Below are 17,932 nucleotides of genomic sequence, written 5' to 3'. Positions count from 1 at the left end.
GTGTCCAAAATTTTTGAAGATGGAAGAATCTACATCTCGGCAGATGAAGTACCTGATACTTCAGTCAATGATGTGTTGAGTTAAACTGGTGCAAAGATTGATTGGATATTTGTGTTGTTAGTGGTAGTCATAGTCAATCTTGTTGAGGCTGTCTCTATGGTTGATGTTGTCACTAATTTGCTTGGAGAGTGAGGAAGTGAGACAATAACTATTGCAGAAATCTTAACTAGATCAGTTTCCTCATCATCCTATGTTCCTTCCTTGATAGCTTTTTCTTTTTTTCCTCTTCATAATCAACAGTATCAAAATGTATTTTTTCTTCATCATTTCCTTTTCTTGATCATCATCATCAACAACATCATCCTCATCATTTATATTAACAAGAAAATCACTTTGTTTATGAAGAAGATAAACATTTTTCCATGTATTTTTTGTTTTCTTCACAACATGCTCAATATCTTTCATGAGTACCAAACAAGTGTTGAATTTCAAGGTTAATTTCTCTTCATTTTTCATTAGAGATTCCTTAACGTCCTTGTCTGTTAGGCTCGGTATAAGTTACCTCAAGGTTTGTGCATAGATGTCTTTTATAGTTTACATGGAAAATTCCCATCTTGGCTTAATCTTTTCCATCAAAGTATTATGAATCTAAGAGATAAGTTGGTCAGGTGAGTATTTCTACTTACCCATTTTGTCCATCACTAGATCTTCAATCTACTTTTGCTCTTCATCAGTCCTAGTTTCATACTTTAATGCTTTGAAATTTTTTATATCGGCCCCTACCTCTAGTTCTTTCAATCTATCTTAGAAGGTGGGTGGAGGTTTTCTAAATATTATATCTCCTCCTTCCTTGTTAGCTTTCTTTCTTGAGGATCTCTTGGTAAATACTACAATGGATGGCTTAGCTAGCTTGGTAATTATTACCTTACCCTTTTTCTTCAGTGGTTCCTCTTCCTCTGATTCTTCTTCATCCTCTGCTTCTTCATCTTCATCTTTTCCCTTGGTCAACAAAAGAGTAGAACTAGTTTTCAACTTGACAATTCTTTTCTTGCCTTTGCTTACTGCCTAATGGAGCTTGATTTCCAGTTCTATCCTTGCTTTGGCTTCATCATAAGTACCAAAATATGTTCCCTTAGGATCCACTAGTTCATTTATTAGTGCCTCAATAATATCTTTTGTTTCATCAATTTTAACCTCATATCTTAGATGTGTCACCCACACAATTATAGGGTTCACTGCCTGAATGTATACCCTATCACTATCTACCATAAAACATTCATCATCCTTGTAATCCTCAACTAGTTTCTTGGGAATCCTAAATCTATTATTCATTTTCTCCTTAAATGTATCAAAATAGTTATCCATAATACTTGTGTAATTCTTGTGTGCAATGATATGAATACTAAACTTCAATTGCATGTCAGTGACATTGCTTATCTTCATTCCTCTACTATCCCATTCTATTAGGGTTTTCTTCTCTAGTTCAGCCCGACCTAGGGTTTTGGTCATTTTATCTTTGACCAACATTGGGAGACCAATGATTCTATGAATCATCTTTTTCATGATCAAAATTGGTTGCTCCAACCATAACTGTCCATTATGTACCCGACTAAGAATAAACCTAATCCATTTCACTTGGAATTTACAAGGCATGTGAGCAATATGGGTTAATCCTTTAGCTTCAAGATGTTGATGCTTGGGTTTCAAAATGCCATTCACACACAAATTTTCTAGGGCGTCATCCATTTCCAAAGTACCCATATCTTGAATCATGCATTTAAAATGAGAATGAATGTCGTTAATCAATATACCTTTGGACAGATTTTTGACTGCACTCCACTCAGATCTAGGGTTTCAGTGATTGTAGGAGTGAGCTTGAAGTCTAGTGCTTTCCATTCTACACCACACACCAACATGTTTAATCCTTGCTGCTACTGGATGGCATCTCCATTCAGTGGGGTTTAAGAGAAATTGAAATCTTTTAGTAACAATTCGCTCAAATCACTTGAATGCACTTAAAGATTGCATTGCACAATAGCTCTTCAAATTTTATGGTAAAAATGACTTTGCTTTCATTCCTTTTATCAAATTTTACCATAAATTCTTGGTACAAATGGTAGATCAATTTGATAGGTTATCACCTACTTCACTTGCATTAATTTCTTAGTAGGGGCTTCCATCATTCAATAACCACACAAGATTTAGTTTCTCCCAACCTCACTCGGTAGAGTCTGTGACCTTATCTCACTTAGTAAGGAAAGTAACTCGTTAGTAACTAGTTCCCTTTTACTTAGTGATCCTTTTGTATCTTGTATACTTATTTGGATCCTTTTGTCCTTTCAACTGGAACTAATTGGATGTCTTCCTTTTGTAGCCTAGTTCCAATTCTCCTTTGAGAGATCAAGTGGAAATAGTGGAGTCACCCAATTCTTGAGTGACTTGTTCATCATTGTTTGAACTTGCATTCTCGGTAGAATTTGGAACCCATTCTTGTCTTCTAATGTTATCAACTTTTGCCTTCTTTTCATCTTCTATTCTTCCAGTATTCATACAATTCTTGGCAAAATGACCAATTTTTGTACAAATGAAACATCTTTTGGTAGTATCTCTTTTTTCTCATATGATGTTTTACACAATTCATTCCAATGTGTCCAAATTCTCTACAGTAATGACATCTGCACTAGGTGTTGTAGTCCCAACCAAATATAAGTTTCATAATTTATTTTGTTGGATTCAACATCTTGGTTTTGCATTCTGATGACTTGTGTCCATGTTTCTTACATTTGTGACATTTGCCTTCAAATTTCGGTTTCTCTTTGCATTCCTTAGCCTTATGACCATGCTGATTGCAATTGTAGCACCTTCCATTGAATTTTCCTTTTCCATTTCTCCAACATGTGTTTGATGTATGACCTATCTTACCATAGTGATTGCAAGTAGGTCATTGATTCTTTTGAGCTCATTGTTTGGAAGATTCACCTTCTTCTTTGTATACAATTACTACTTTTCCTTTTTATCTATAGAAATTTTGCTCATTCAACTTATTCATGTCTTCTTAGGATTTCATCATTCTTTCTTTGATTTTCCTTTCAGAGTTTAGGCCATTCTCCAATCTTTCATTCTTAGATCTCAAGTTCATGATTTCTTCATTTGTATTAGTGAGTTGATTAATGAAGTTAGTCTGTTGAATGGATAGATGTTGAATCTCATTATCTTTTCCTTCTATTTCTTCTTTTATCTTATTTTTATCTTCCATGACTTCACATAGCCTTACTGACTAAATTTCTTGCTCTCTTCTTAGTTTTCTCACTTATTCTTGCAGTGAACCATTCTTTTCCAAGAGTTCTTTGATTGCTTCATTTGCTTCATCTGAGTTGCTTGCTAGATGAATGTCATCAATTCTTTCTTCAATGTAGAGATGATCATTCATTTGAATTACAAGATCTTTTCTTCTTTTCAAGGATTGAGAGAGTTTCTCCTTTGCTTTCTTGAGTTGTGTAATAGTCATTTCCAAATCTAGCTTCTCATTATCAATAGCCTTGTCAAGTCTGAATATCTCCATGATCCTTAATCTTTGCTCAAGTTGTTAAACTTTCTCTAAGAACCACAAAGCTTTGATAGTAATTGTTGGAAATATAATGAAATGCTAAGTTACTGAGAGGGGAGGGGTGAATCATTAATTCTAAAAATTTGATCTCTAACTACCCAATTAATCCTTTGCATATATTCTAATTTAATTACATGCATAAGAAACTAAAAACATGAAAGCATACATAACACTTTGACACATATATTTGGTGACCCAAAAACCTTCCAAATAGAAAGTAAAACTAGGGTGGGGATGATACCCACAAAATTTAGTACTATAGTATAAAGTTGGCCTGTTAAGGCTTACATTGATCACTTATGATGATTTGTCTTGTTAGGAGCAATAAGGACTGCTAAGTCCACCTTGTTAAAGGATTTACAAAGATACAATAAAGTATGCACTCAGTAAAGAGATTTGCATAAGACTGTTAGGTCTACCTTGTTAAAGGATTTAATTGATTCAACTGTTAGGATGAAGTAGTGGCTGATCTCTAATCTACAACTTGGTTTGTTGAATGAGATCCATTTATATGTATATATCACCTTGCTATGATAGATATATCTTTTTTGCTCCTTATACTACTATAGCCTTTGTAATTCACTCTTTCTGCTCTTCTTTGACTATATTCAATTACATTGCATTCCTCTATTATGTTTTTGGATGTGATATAATATATTACATATATACCAATCCAATTATACAATTACAAATTCATCCACTAAACAAGTTTACACGAATATTACAAAATGTAGACACTTAGGTTCTGAAGACAGACTCGGTGAGGTTCTGATACTTGGCATCCATTATCAATGCTTGACATCATTGTGCACTCAGTACATGTAGAAACTTGGTCCATACTGATCACTTCCAAGTAGTCTTGAACTTGGTCTGCATTGGTGACTCGATGAATACTGTGAAACTTGGCAATAAAATAAATCACTTGATTTACACTATATAACTTGGTTGATGCTTCCACTATGAGCTTGGTATAAACTGAATCACCTGGTTAAAACTGAGTAGCTTGGTTAACACTAGACTCACATTTTATCAACTATGAACTCAGTAAGCACTACACAGCTTGGTTTGCACTGGTAAACTTAGCATACACTGAGATGCTCAATTTACACTACTGATCTTCACAATAGTTGTAACTGCTCAACACACACTAAAATTTATCCAAAGGACTTGGTAGCAACTATAGAACTCAGTAATAACTAATGCTTGGTTAACATCATTAACTGTACAATAAGATGGGTAGATACTTACAATCTGAATAAGTGTATGTCACTAATAACAAACTTGACTGATATGTAAAAAATGCTTAGACTTGAATTAAATATGCTTTCTTAAAGAAGAATGCCTTGATTTTTTACTTGTGGATAAAAAAAAAACTTGATAATGACATATGAAAATGAAGCCCCAAGCAACCTTTTATACTATTTTTCAAGTGGGAAAACAACTTAGGATGATATGGGAGTTTATTAAACTAATTGGTAAACTTGAGGATTTTTGAGCCATGTACCATGCAACCACTAGGCACTAGGTTAGTCCCAGAGGACATGACAAGAAGAACTCAGAAAGGCTCAGAGAGATGTTCAAGTGAAATTTAAAGATAATGAGTTGATCAGGAGATATGGTCAAAAGGGTAACAAAGCAACATGTAAAAGACCATGTCAAAAAGTGAGAGATGATGAAGAGTAAAATAACAAGGAAGAGGAGAAAAAGAGACTGAAATCACACTAAGGAGGGCTAAAGGGTCTCAAAATGAAGTGTGTCTATTTGAAGACATTACACTACTCATGTCGTATTTAATTATTTATCTTATTTTATATATGTTACTATTATATGGATGGGTGTCAAATATGGGTTAATAGGAAATGATAGGCATTCTTATTTTTCTTACCTAGCTTCCAAGGAATTGGATTAATTAAGCTTGGGAAAGTGATTATGTGTATTCATGTGATACTATGTTTACATACTATATTATGTTATAAAATGCTAGATATGACATATTGTTGCACCATATTCCATCTGACCTATAGGTTCCATCTTGTTAGGTTCTTTGTATAGAGTTGGGCACTCAACCTTTCACATTTATCACTAGGGGAGCTAACACCTCTAAGGATCTAGCTAGTCTATGTCTAGGTGGGTAAGTTCTTAGATCTCATTCTTTTCCTCAAGCATAGCATATGTAGAGAAGTCAGGTGACTAAAGGAGGAGAAATTGTGTATAGTATCACTTAAGGTTTTTGTATAATCCTAAATTTGAAGCACTTCAATTTAGTGATAGTTTACAGATTATTTAATGTAATTTCATTATAAATTATCATTTAGGATGCATTTTTGTATATCTTCTTATCTCTCCTAGATGAAATCAGGGTAGGATCTAATGGATCCTCCTTGATATTCTTAGTTTATGATACAAAACTTGAGGTAGAACTTATTCATATGGTGTCCTCCTTTTTTGTCTTCTAATAAAAAAAATCATTTTTTCCAATGAATCGGGGCTTTTCTCAAAATACACATAGGATCTCTCAAAATCAAAGCTAGTTCTGGGACCCCAAGGGAATACTAAATTTTTTTGGGCCCTACAGCTCAGATGTATTACATTCCTATCCTAGGGTTGGGATATATTACATCCCTATCCCAGGACTAGGATGTAGTTCCTATCCTAGGACTGTGATGTGGTGCATCCTGATACTAGGACTTATTTTGGATTCCCTTCTTGGTCCTTGTATCGAGGTTGAACAAAGGCATCATCCTTTTCTTGGTTGGCCATTGGAAATTAATTTAATTTGAATCCCTTTATAACCACACTCAATTGCTTCATTTGGCATAGATAGATGGATAGATAGATAGATAGATAGAGGAAAAGATCAAGAATAACAACACATATTGAGAACTATAAGCCACCATCAATAACATTCAATAAATCAAGCCTTCTTCAAGTGTAATTAAGGAGATCCTTTACAACCCATTGGACTTGAAATCTCTTGCATTCATTGTTCCTTCAAGGGATTCAAAGGAGTTCATTTTTGGGCCTCATCATCAATCCTCTACACCGAAGCCACAACCTTTCAAGATCTAGCTTCCTCTATTGGTGATAATGGAGCTTGTCATGAAGAGAGGGTTTAGTAACGCCCCGCTCGGGAACCCAAGAGAAATAAACCTAACATGTTACAATGTTTACTGAACTTTTTTTTTTTTTTTGAAGTTTAAACAACATCAAGATAACATTAATGCGGAAGCAATAAGAACATACATATCAAATACACATAATCAATTATAGATATAGTTTCAATTCCTCAAGAGTTCCTTTACGTTGAGTCACATTTAATGATTTTAAATTAATTAGTTTAAGTTCTGAGTACAATGTCCCATGATCATAAAGAAATAACAGATACATAATCGCATAAGCAAAGCATAAGTATAAACAATACAATGAAAGTACATCCACTAAATAACATCCACTGCACATGTCGCAGGGTATGTGAAAATAGATACAATAAATCAGAATACATGATAACATATATACATCATCTGAAAAGAAGTCTCTAAGATAAGAAATAAGAATGATAAAGGTACATCTTCTGCAACGAACATCCAACAACTGACAATGTGAAGGGGGACCCAAATGGTAAGAAGGCACTACCTCCCGACCGCGTGGTTACCTAGTCAGGCTTCCACTCCCACCGTGCAGGGAAGATAATGAACGATCCACAAATGGCTATCAAACATAAAACATTCCTAGGCAAGGTACCCCTAATAGCCAAAACTACCTCAAAGGTAACACATGCTACTCAAGAAGATAAAATAATCCAAAAGTAAGAACGCTCAATCCAATACCGACACCACATAACCAAACATCATACACAAACCAAGTATAAACCAAATACCAAGATCATAAGATAAAGTCAACGAAAGATAATCATCTCAAGTCAAAAGCCACATGTCAAAAGTACAACATCCATGAATCACCAATCATCCTCAATGAAAGTAAGTAACTATAATAAACACATCCGACAATGGATACACCACCAACAATAAGTACACCACCAGAGGTACACACAAAATCTACAGAGGAGACTCAGGCTACATACTAGGGAGTGTCATCACATGGCTGCTTGAGTTACCCTGGACTGATCTCTTAAGAGACCCCGGACCCTCAAGCATTGAGTTACCCTGGATTGGTTACTATGAACCCCAGACCCTCAACATCACACATATGGAAACTAGAAAGCCCTCTCAAGAAGACGAGGCACTCATCTCATTCCCATCCTTAGTCTATACAAGCACTAAAGGCATGTGTAGATCAAATATCTCTAACTTATCTTTTTAGTGTATTTTTCCCCCCATTAATTTTAGTTACTAGATTATCACTTCTTACATAACTTGCATTAGGTTACCCTGGTACTGACCACTTTGGGTCCCGGACCCCTATGCAAGCCACTCCCAAGTCACGTACCTAGACAACCTCTCCTAAGCACATAAAAACATAGTTGTGTCCCATACCACAACACCCATAAAGATCAAACTCGGTTCCTTAACAGGAAACATGATAATAAGATTGTTCTCCCATCCAAGTACACATAAATGCTCCACAAGATAAACCTCATAAATATAATCTCCAATATGAATCACAAAACTCATCATAACATCCAGCCACTTAAAATAGTATCAAAGAAATCTCACAAGGCCTCTGGTGTACATCCTAGACTGGTCAACATCTAACCGACTCCAAAAACCCAAAGCATAGACAGTATAAGCAAACAATACAGTTTCATAGTTTGGGTTTGATTTGAAAAGATATTGATGATATTAAAGTAGGGTTTAAGTTCTAGTGCATATATTTTCAAGTAATAAGTTTCCGCATTTAGCCCTTTCAATTAACCTATTTGTCGTTCTTATAATTAGAAAATCATATCATAACTTAAGAGCAATAGTAATCATTTATTAAATTAACAATTTATTGATTATTAAATTCAATACTCCCAATTCCATTAATAATCCAATTATTAAATAATAAATATAACTAACATCATTAATTGATATTTATTATTAATTCAATCTTATTCTAATAATTGCATACATTATTAAGTAATTAATAATCAAGTTATTGGTAAAATTCTTAGATAAATCATAATAATCAAATTAATAATTAATATTTAAAGTATGAATTAAATCCTTTTGTAAATAAGATTTACTAATTCACCACTTAATTAAATAATTAATAATAAAATTATTAATTAAAAATTAATAATGACTAATGAGTTAAAAATAAATTTAATTAAGTAAATTATATTATTTTAAATGAATTCATATTAACATGGATATATAAAAATATACTATAGGTAATTAATTATATAACATTAATAATAAACTTATCTAACAATTTACATTGAATATCATATAGAACATTTAAACAAAATTAATTAAAAGAAGTGGTTTTAACCTAAACCACCACGCGCGGCCTAAATTAATGCAGGCGCCATATACTCGCCTTGAATTAAAGAATGGCTCCCACGCTATATGCTCGGTTATATCAGCCGCTTAAAATGGTAAGTGGGGTATGGGGTAAAATGAAGATGTGTAATATTTTTATGTTTAAAGCAAAATAACCCCCATCGCATGCAAACTGCAATCCACGCAGGCATAGAAAACATGAAGCTGCCGACAGTATGAGAGGTAAGTCGGGGGTGGTGAAACCCCTCTCAACATACATCATATTATATTTAATAATTAATTTTGGTTTTTATTTTATTTTTATAAAAAGATTTAAAATAAACAATCTCCCCTCTAAAGAATATATATATATATATATAATTCAAATAATTTTGTTTTATTTAATACAAAACTCTCCTTCCTAATAATAATCAAATTTTAATATATATATATATATATTGCAATTATAATCTGATAGAGAAAATCCTATTAACCATTCGAATTTTCAATTTAAATTTTTTATTTCCAAAATTAAACATTTATCCAAATTTAAATTTCTCAATCCCATTTTAATTCAACCCAAATCTCGATTTAATACTAATTCCTTTCAATTGTAGAAACAAGATTTTCTAAATAGTTGTTTCAACCCGGGATTCACAGATGAAATCGAATAGTAAAAGATCCAGAACGAAGGATGGCAAGATTCAGACAACAAAATTTGAGAAACAACTTTCAACAAGCACGAAGAAGACAAAGATCTGAAAGTGTTTCTAGAATGGTTCACAAACCCTACCTTGATCTGATGCTAACAATCTGGTGAAACCCTTGCTAATCCGAACCCTTCCAAGCTTCCAAAGATTTCTTTGTTCCCCTTTCCAAAAGTGTGTTCCCTGAAACCTGTCTCCAAAAAAATCTCCCTTCAAAAATGAACCCTCAAATTTTGATAAGGAGTTCTCTTCCTACAATTGGGGCACTAATTGTGCGTTTACCCAAGAGGTCTCTTGATCCATTTCGTTAACTCTAAAATCAACCTTTATTTATCTTATCTTTCATATTTTCATGCATGTTAAATGGATTATTAAATCTCTTTATTTAATTTCCACTCAACTTCTATTTTAATCAATTTATAACTTATAAATCTCATGCGCACTTAATTCGATTAAATATCTTTATTAATTTCACATGTTTAATCTTTTCAATTAATTTCTTTTATTTTCAACTCATGCATAAATCATGCGAACTATAATCTTTATGATAATTAAATATCTTTTCACTTTTAATTTCATTTTTAGAAACTTAATTAATAAAATATTTATTAACTTAAATAACAATAATATTTAGCATTTATTTAAAAATGCACTCTAAATATATTATTATTAAATTAAATAAATATAATCACGTTCTAAATTTAAACTTTAACTTTTATCTCCAATATTTAATTCTCTCTTATTTAATTAATTCATTCATGCACAATTAATTTCCTTTTTAAATTAAAATATTCTTTTATTATTCCTTCATGCACTTTAAGTGAATTGTTAAATTACTTTATTTAACTTTCTACTTTACTTTACTTTAATAAATTTATAACTTTAATCTCATGCGCACTATAATAAAATATCTTAATCAAGTTCACATATTTTATCTTTTAAATTAATATCTTATATTTAAAACTCATTCATGCGAGCTTAAATCTTTTCCATAAATTAATATCTTTTTCCTTTTTAATATATTTTTGAACGTTTTAATTTGATAAATATTTATTAACTTAAATAACAATAATATTTAGCTTTTATTTAAAAATGAACTCTAAATATATTATTATTAAATTAATAAATATTATTAAGTTCTAAATTTAATCTTAAAACTTTTATCTTCAATTTAATTCTTTATATTTAATTAATTTCTCAATTAATTAAATATAATTAAATATTCATAATATCATAATAATTTTCCATTAAATTAAATCATTAATTTAATCTTTTAATTTAATTAACAGAAAATTCATCAAAGACTCACAAAACAACATACGCACAAAAATACTCACGGGTTTAAAAAGGGTAGACAATCTATTACGAGTCCTCCTTGCAGGACAAGTATTATAGGCTTATGGCTAGGATTGGACCTGATCATTATCTTCCCATTCTCACCATTTGAGTATTTGTAATAGGGCACGCTCATCCTGGCAATTCCGGGAAGTCGATGCCCGGTACCTGCATCCTGCATAAAAGATGAGCATGTACATATATATAATATATCTAAACTAAACAGGCAATGGTAGAGAGTGGTTCATCGTGTAGATCCTGACTAGCAGGTGACTACGACTCCCTCCCTTAACCACATCAAACAGAAAGATAAAACAAACACGCACACCATACACATGCAAGTATGGGGTAAGTATTGTAAAAATCAGAAGTCTAACATCAAATGCATACATATAATAATGCATCTCTATCAATACAACATAATCATCATTAAAGACATCATGTTAACATTTTTATGGAAGAAACCATATTTACTAACTAGGGTCATTAAGACATCATTAACGTCATGTGAAATGAAATCAACAAGTATATATATATATATATATGTAATCCAAAACATGAAATAATATCATAATATTGTAAATCCAGTATCTCTAAACTAATCAAAGCATAAAATCAACCTAAAGAAAATTGACAATGATAACAGAAATGTGATCTAGGGGCAGGCACTACAGGTTTCAATACTCATCCTTCTTCTACATCTCATTTGATTCAAAGACACATTTGACATCCTCTTGACATAATCAACTTGGTAAAGTGAGTTCATTACATTCAATCGATAAATCCTACTCTTGTAAGGTGAATTTTTTCATTTACTTTACATCTCCATCATTGCAATTTCAATTTTAAGGTTGATTCATAAACTAGGGTTTGCCCAAGGAAGACCACCACCGCACCCTCCCACCCACCCCCCGCCCCCCCAATCAATATATCCCCTTTCTTGCAAGTTATGAGCTTTAGAAGGAAAAATAGATTACATATTCAAATATCCATTCCATCAAACTTCTAAGATCCAAAATTGATTTTGTTGTTAGACACAAAAGGACTATGACTTACTTTTTCCTCATCTTCAAACTAGGATGTTTTTCTTCCCCATCTTGCAAAGTTGACTATGTCCTAGAGCCAAACAATTTTTGGGTTTTGTAGATATCATAGTTTCACATCCAAAATTAGGTCTATTCATTGTTGAGAGTAGTACAAAGAGAAAAAAATTAGATCTAATCTTTTTCAAGGTTAGACTTCTATTTTCTTATTCATTTTAGTAAATTTACTTTCTAGAGATATAGTGTTCGAATGCAAATCATAGCTTCTTCCTACTTCTTTTCTTGCATTTTTTATAATTGGCATTTTAAGGATATTGCATTTTTTCTCTAATTCTATAACTATAAGATCCTTTTTTTCATTAGTGCTCCTTCATCGTTTGGATTACATTAACCTACTTGGACCTAATAAACTTAGAGTTGCAAATGAGAGAATATATGTCCTTAACTTCCTTTTGAGGTATAAGGTCATGACTCCCACAACAAAATGTGAAGGAATTGAGAGCTTTTGTGTTGCTACACATTGCACCTTATATATTTTGGTGAACCCCAGCTACAACATTTCTATTTTTAACTTTGTATTTAGATTGCATTATTTAGTTAAATACATATCTTGTGATTTGTCTTTACATGTTGTATGTATTTACCTTCATTGTGTGTTTTATGTATACTTTGATCTAGTTCATACCTCAAGGTTAGATTCCCTTTGTGTGCTCTTCCTCTTGCCTTTCTTTATATATAAGCTTTATTACCATAAGCCTTTCTTATAGAATTCCCATTATGAGAAGTCATAGACTCATGGCTTCCTTTGAGCCTGAATATTTTTCACCCTGCTTTAGAAACCTTGATGACAATTTGGGTTCCCATGACACTAATCCTTTTATCAAGAATAAATCTTCTTATTCAACTCATGATGAAGAAGAGGCTTTAAGATTTCCTTCTACCCAAGTCCATAAGATTGCTAATGATATTGAAAAGATGCAAAGTTCGCTTATTCAAGAGAATATTTATGTCAACACTATTTCTTCTCTTGAATTTATTGATAAAGTGATCCATAACAATGATAATGGTGTTAATCTTTTGTGTGTTTTTACTCACCTTGTTCATTCACATGTTAAGCCTTCTACTCAAGTTGTATCTAAATTATGTATGGTTCCACCTATCACTAGTGTGGATCCTTCTTTTCCTATTTATGTTCCTACATATAGTATTCCTACTTATGTTCCACCTACTATTACTTTATCTATTCAACCATCAAATCCTACTAATGTGAGTCTTCTTATTCCTTCTCTTCATGAGAGTGTTTTTCATAATTTATTGCCTACCATGCAACCTTCATACAACAGTGTTCCTTACACTTATCTTAATCCTCCTACTATCACAGTTTGAACTATTCCACCCACTAAACCTTCTATTCCTGCCAATTCATACACTTTTCCTAGTGTATCAAATGTATCAATGTCCATTATTTCTTCTAATGATTCCACCATCTGTAGTCTTTCTCAAATTGTTTCTTCCTTACAACAACAACTTGCTTATTTAACTCAATCCATATTCAATGTGCCTACATTTGACATGGTTTTTCCTTTATCTCTCAACATTATCCATGTTGTTACCCCTTAATAATATTATATGCCTTGCCTTGGTACTCATAATGGTAATGGTAATTCTATGGCTAATCTTAAAACTTATGTAGTGATTATGCTCGTGACTATAGGAATTTATCCAAGTTTTTTGTCTGCACTTTTCATGACAAGGCATTGCAATGGTATTCCTCCTTGGCACCTTATTCCATTGATTCCTTTCATAAACTTGATAATCCTTTATCCAACAATTCCAAAATAGCATTGGTCCTCAAGTTTCCTTGACTAATTTAATGCATTATAAGCAAGGTCCTAAGGAATAAGTGATTGATTTATTAGTATGTCTAATCATTTTCATGCTCATATGTTTTTTTTATCATGTGCTCGATATTGATACTCAACATATATTTATTTCTAGTTTACAAAAGGCATTAGAGATAAAAAAAATTCTTACTAAATTTACCTCTTTTTCACAACTTTGCATAACACTTCATCATTATCAATTACAAGTGATTCAATTTGAGAGTACCAATCTAATGAATCCTATATTACTTGATAAGAGTGATGTTACACCTAATAACATTTTTTTTTTTTAAAACTAAACAATTATGTCAAAATAGACAAACAAATAAATGCAATAGATGAACAAGTAGCTATTGTATCCAAGAGTGTCATTTCTTATTCCTCTATTTTTTGGATGAATCATATATTTACTCCTCTTTCTAATTATTTTCAATCTATGAGGGAAAGTTTAGTAACTACTAATGTTTATTATACATCCTCCTGGTAGACCTCTTCTTCCTTCTACAATATCAAATCTGCACTTTGATTCAAAAACCTTTTATCAATATTATCGTCAGCCTAACCATACTAAGAAGTGTTTTATCTTTAAGTATAAGACTCAAAACTTTATTGATTCCAATACTTAGTCTATTTATAATCATGATAGTGGTAAAAAAATTGGAACACCTCCTAATCAAAACCTTCAAATCTATACTAATCCCTAAATACCGCAACACACTACCAATATGATTGATCAACCCTCTTCTTGCTCTACTATGCACATTATTTATGATTGCCAAATGGAAGAAGATACTCATGTTGTCAATATTGTGGAGCACATACCTTAGCTTCAATATAAACCTCAACCTCAATCTAAACCCGGACCTCAAATTCAACCTAAGCCTAAACTTTATCTTAAGTGTGGTAGAGAGATTACTATTACATTTGATGATTAGGAAAATATCAACTCTCTTGATAGTCCTCTTTAAATTATTTTTAGCATCTCTAGGTCACCTTCATATGGTTTTCTTTTTGATCCTATTTCTATGGTTAATGTCATCACTAAACAATTTTTTTGTATAAAATATTTGCACCATGACTTTTATTATTCAACTAAAACTTGGATTTAGACTTGTAATTCCTTTATAGACCTCATGGTTCCATTTCTTTGTCTGTTGAACTTTGTGGTAAAGTGGTGTAAACTACCTTTACTATCATCCCTACTTCTGATCAGTTCCAAGTGAAGTTTTGTTTACCTTAGTTGACCTCCATGAAATACATTGCTTCTCCTATCCAAAAATGCATCAAATCTTGATGGTGAGATTAAGGAAATCAATCATAATATTTCTTCTAGGTCCATAGATTATGCTTCAATTAACTTATTTTGGTCTTTTTTGCCTACTACACCTCCTACTCATCCAGATTTCCTTTTCCAATCATATCAAGCTTATAAGCATAGAAAGATTGTCAATGTAGGTATGCTTAATAATATTACTCATGGTATTTTTCCTACACTTTCTACACCTCTTTCTTCAAATACTTCAATTTCTAATGAAAAACCACCTCACATACCAAATTCTCTATCTAGTATGGTTCCTCCTCCTCCTATATCTCAACATGTTGTGGTTCCTTTTATTCTCCTATCACAACATAACATGGAAACTATGTCTATTGATACATTTTATCAACCAATTTCTAGCAAGACAATATGAAACTGACATGCTTACGATCATCAAAAGAAATGTTAAGCTAAAGCCCATTTACATGCTTCTCATTCTTCTTTGCCTTCCTTTGAGTATCCTATGTTGGTGAAGGAAGTTAATAACATTCCCAATAATGAGTTAGATACACATTATATTCACATTTTGGATTCTATTTTTATTAATCTTGATGAAGAAGATACATAAGATGATCATGTTGATAACAATGGTGATGAGTATGACACTATTGATCTTGACATTGATTTTCCTAAAAAAAAATTAGAACAACTTTCAATTACATCTAGTCTTGAGTATAGTGACTCTTAAGAGGATTCTTGTTCAGAACTAGCTATTGTCCCTAGTGTATTGGATGCTATTCCTCTTGCAAGTTTCCTACCTTCTCTTAATAATATAGATCAAGATTGGGGAGGTGGATGATGCACTTGCACTTGAGTGGTTCTCTAGCATGGTAGCTTTTGTGTGTTTGCCTATTGTAACATGACCCACCCCCACCAAATTGTACTTATGTTGTTTAAATTTCTTTAAATGACCCTTGTTTCTCTATTGGCACAAGGTGATAAAAGAATCAAATGTTATATCATTCTTCTATTTTTATCTTACTTCTTCTATATGTTGTGTTGTACATGTGCTAGTCTTTTTAAATGTATCCTTGTCCACTTCGATTTGCAAAATGTTAGAACCAATTCTTTTTTGTCTTCATGGTGGTAGTCCAAAAAGACTCTTCTTCATAGCTTTTACATGTCTTTCTTACTTTTTTTTGTAGTTCTGCTTCCTTTAAGGAACAATTATATTTCATTCACAATAATGTACATATATTGTCTTATGATCATACTGACCCCAAATTTAGCATATCCATTTTGTGCTCTCTATATATCATGTGTTTATTTCCCTTGACTTGTCTTCTCTTGGGAGAATTTCATAGGGGGAATTTCTTTAAGTGGATGTACATATACTCTATTAAAGCCATTGCTCCTGTTAAATTTTTAGCAATGACTTTAATGTGGGGACATACACTCTACTCACTTTTTTTTTTTTTTTGCACATACTCACTTACTCGATAGCATAGACATACACTTTTGAATCCCTTTATGATTTATGAAAAACCCTAAAGTTATCAATAATTATAAGATTATTATGGTATATGTATAAATAATCAATATAGAATCATTTTATAAGTTGAAACATTCTTTGAAAATGATCAAAATTATTGTTTCCAAACTAAACAAGATTAATTTATTCAATATTTTTTATCATTATCAAAAAGTATTTCAACTTATGAATTGATTATTTATTGATAATATTTATAGATAAAAATAAAATATTTGATTTTTGAATGTGATGAAATACTCTACTTTATATTTCCTACCCAATTATCCCATTGATTAGGATACCTCATCATCACAAAAATACTTTAGACATTTGTTGATGTCCTCCAAAAAAAATTTGCATGGCCATCTCATACTAAACCATAAATAGGCCAAAAGAATTTACCCACCACACCTATAAATCCTTCGAAAATGGATATTACTTTCCTAATTTCTATTGTTAAGTCCCATCTTTTTCCAAGAAACTAGCCAGAACAATTAGTAGCCATTAAGGGCCTTGCTTAGTCTAGAATGTAATAGAGGCAAGGGAAAATATATATAGGATAAAATAAAATAAAAACCAAACTTTCAGCCAACAATGGTCAAACTAACATTGTATCTAGGATGGAAGAACTACTTAGGGAAATTCCCTCATGAGGCAAGAAATAATGATGACACCATTGTTAAGTATGTGAATACCAACGGTCTCTTAGGCTTTTGCCTCCAATATAGTATGTTTGTTTAGCTAATCACTTGTGATCTATAAATGTTGATTGTATCCATTTGTAAACTCAATATTTTTAATCAATAATATTCCTCTACTCTCAGTGTAGATGTAGCCATGATTTGTGGTGAACCATGATAACATTTATGTTTATGTGTCTTGTTGTTCTACACTTTTCATTTACACTTTTGATTAACCTTTCAATTGGTATCAAAGCCTATGATCAATTTTAGTGATCAAATTTTGGAGTCATGGAGGGATCAAGAGTGTAAAAATTCTTGGGGAAGAATTTAATTCTATGGAAGGTACAAATACATTCATTATTAATCAAGCATGATCTTGCAATAGCAATTAGAGGTAAAGAGAAAAATCCAACCTCCATGACGGATGAGATTTGGAATACAACTGATGAAAAGGCAATGGAA

Source organism: Cupressus sempervirens, chromosome 1, assembly GCF_028749045.1.
Source record: "Cupressus sempervirens isolate cs-2001-9-10 chromosome 1, ASM2874904v1, whole genome shotgun sequence".
Classification (NCBI taxonomy): domain Eukaryota; kingdom Viridiplantae; phylum Streptophyta; class Pinopsida; order Cupressales; family Cupressaceae; genus Cupressus; species Cupressus sempervirens.
The sequence above is the reverse complement of the archived record's forward strand: the minus strand, read 5'-3'. Positions refer to the sequence as shown.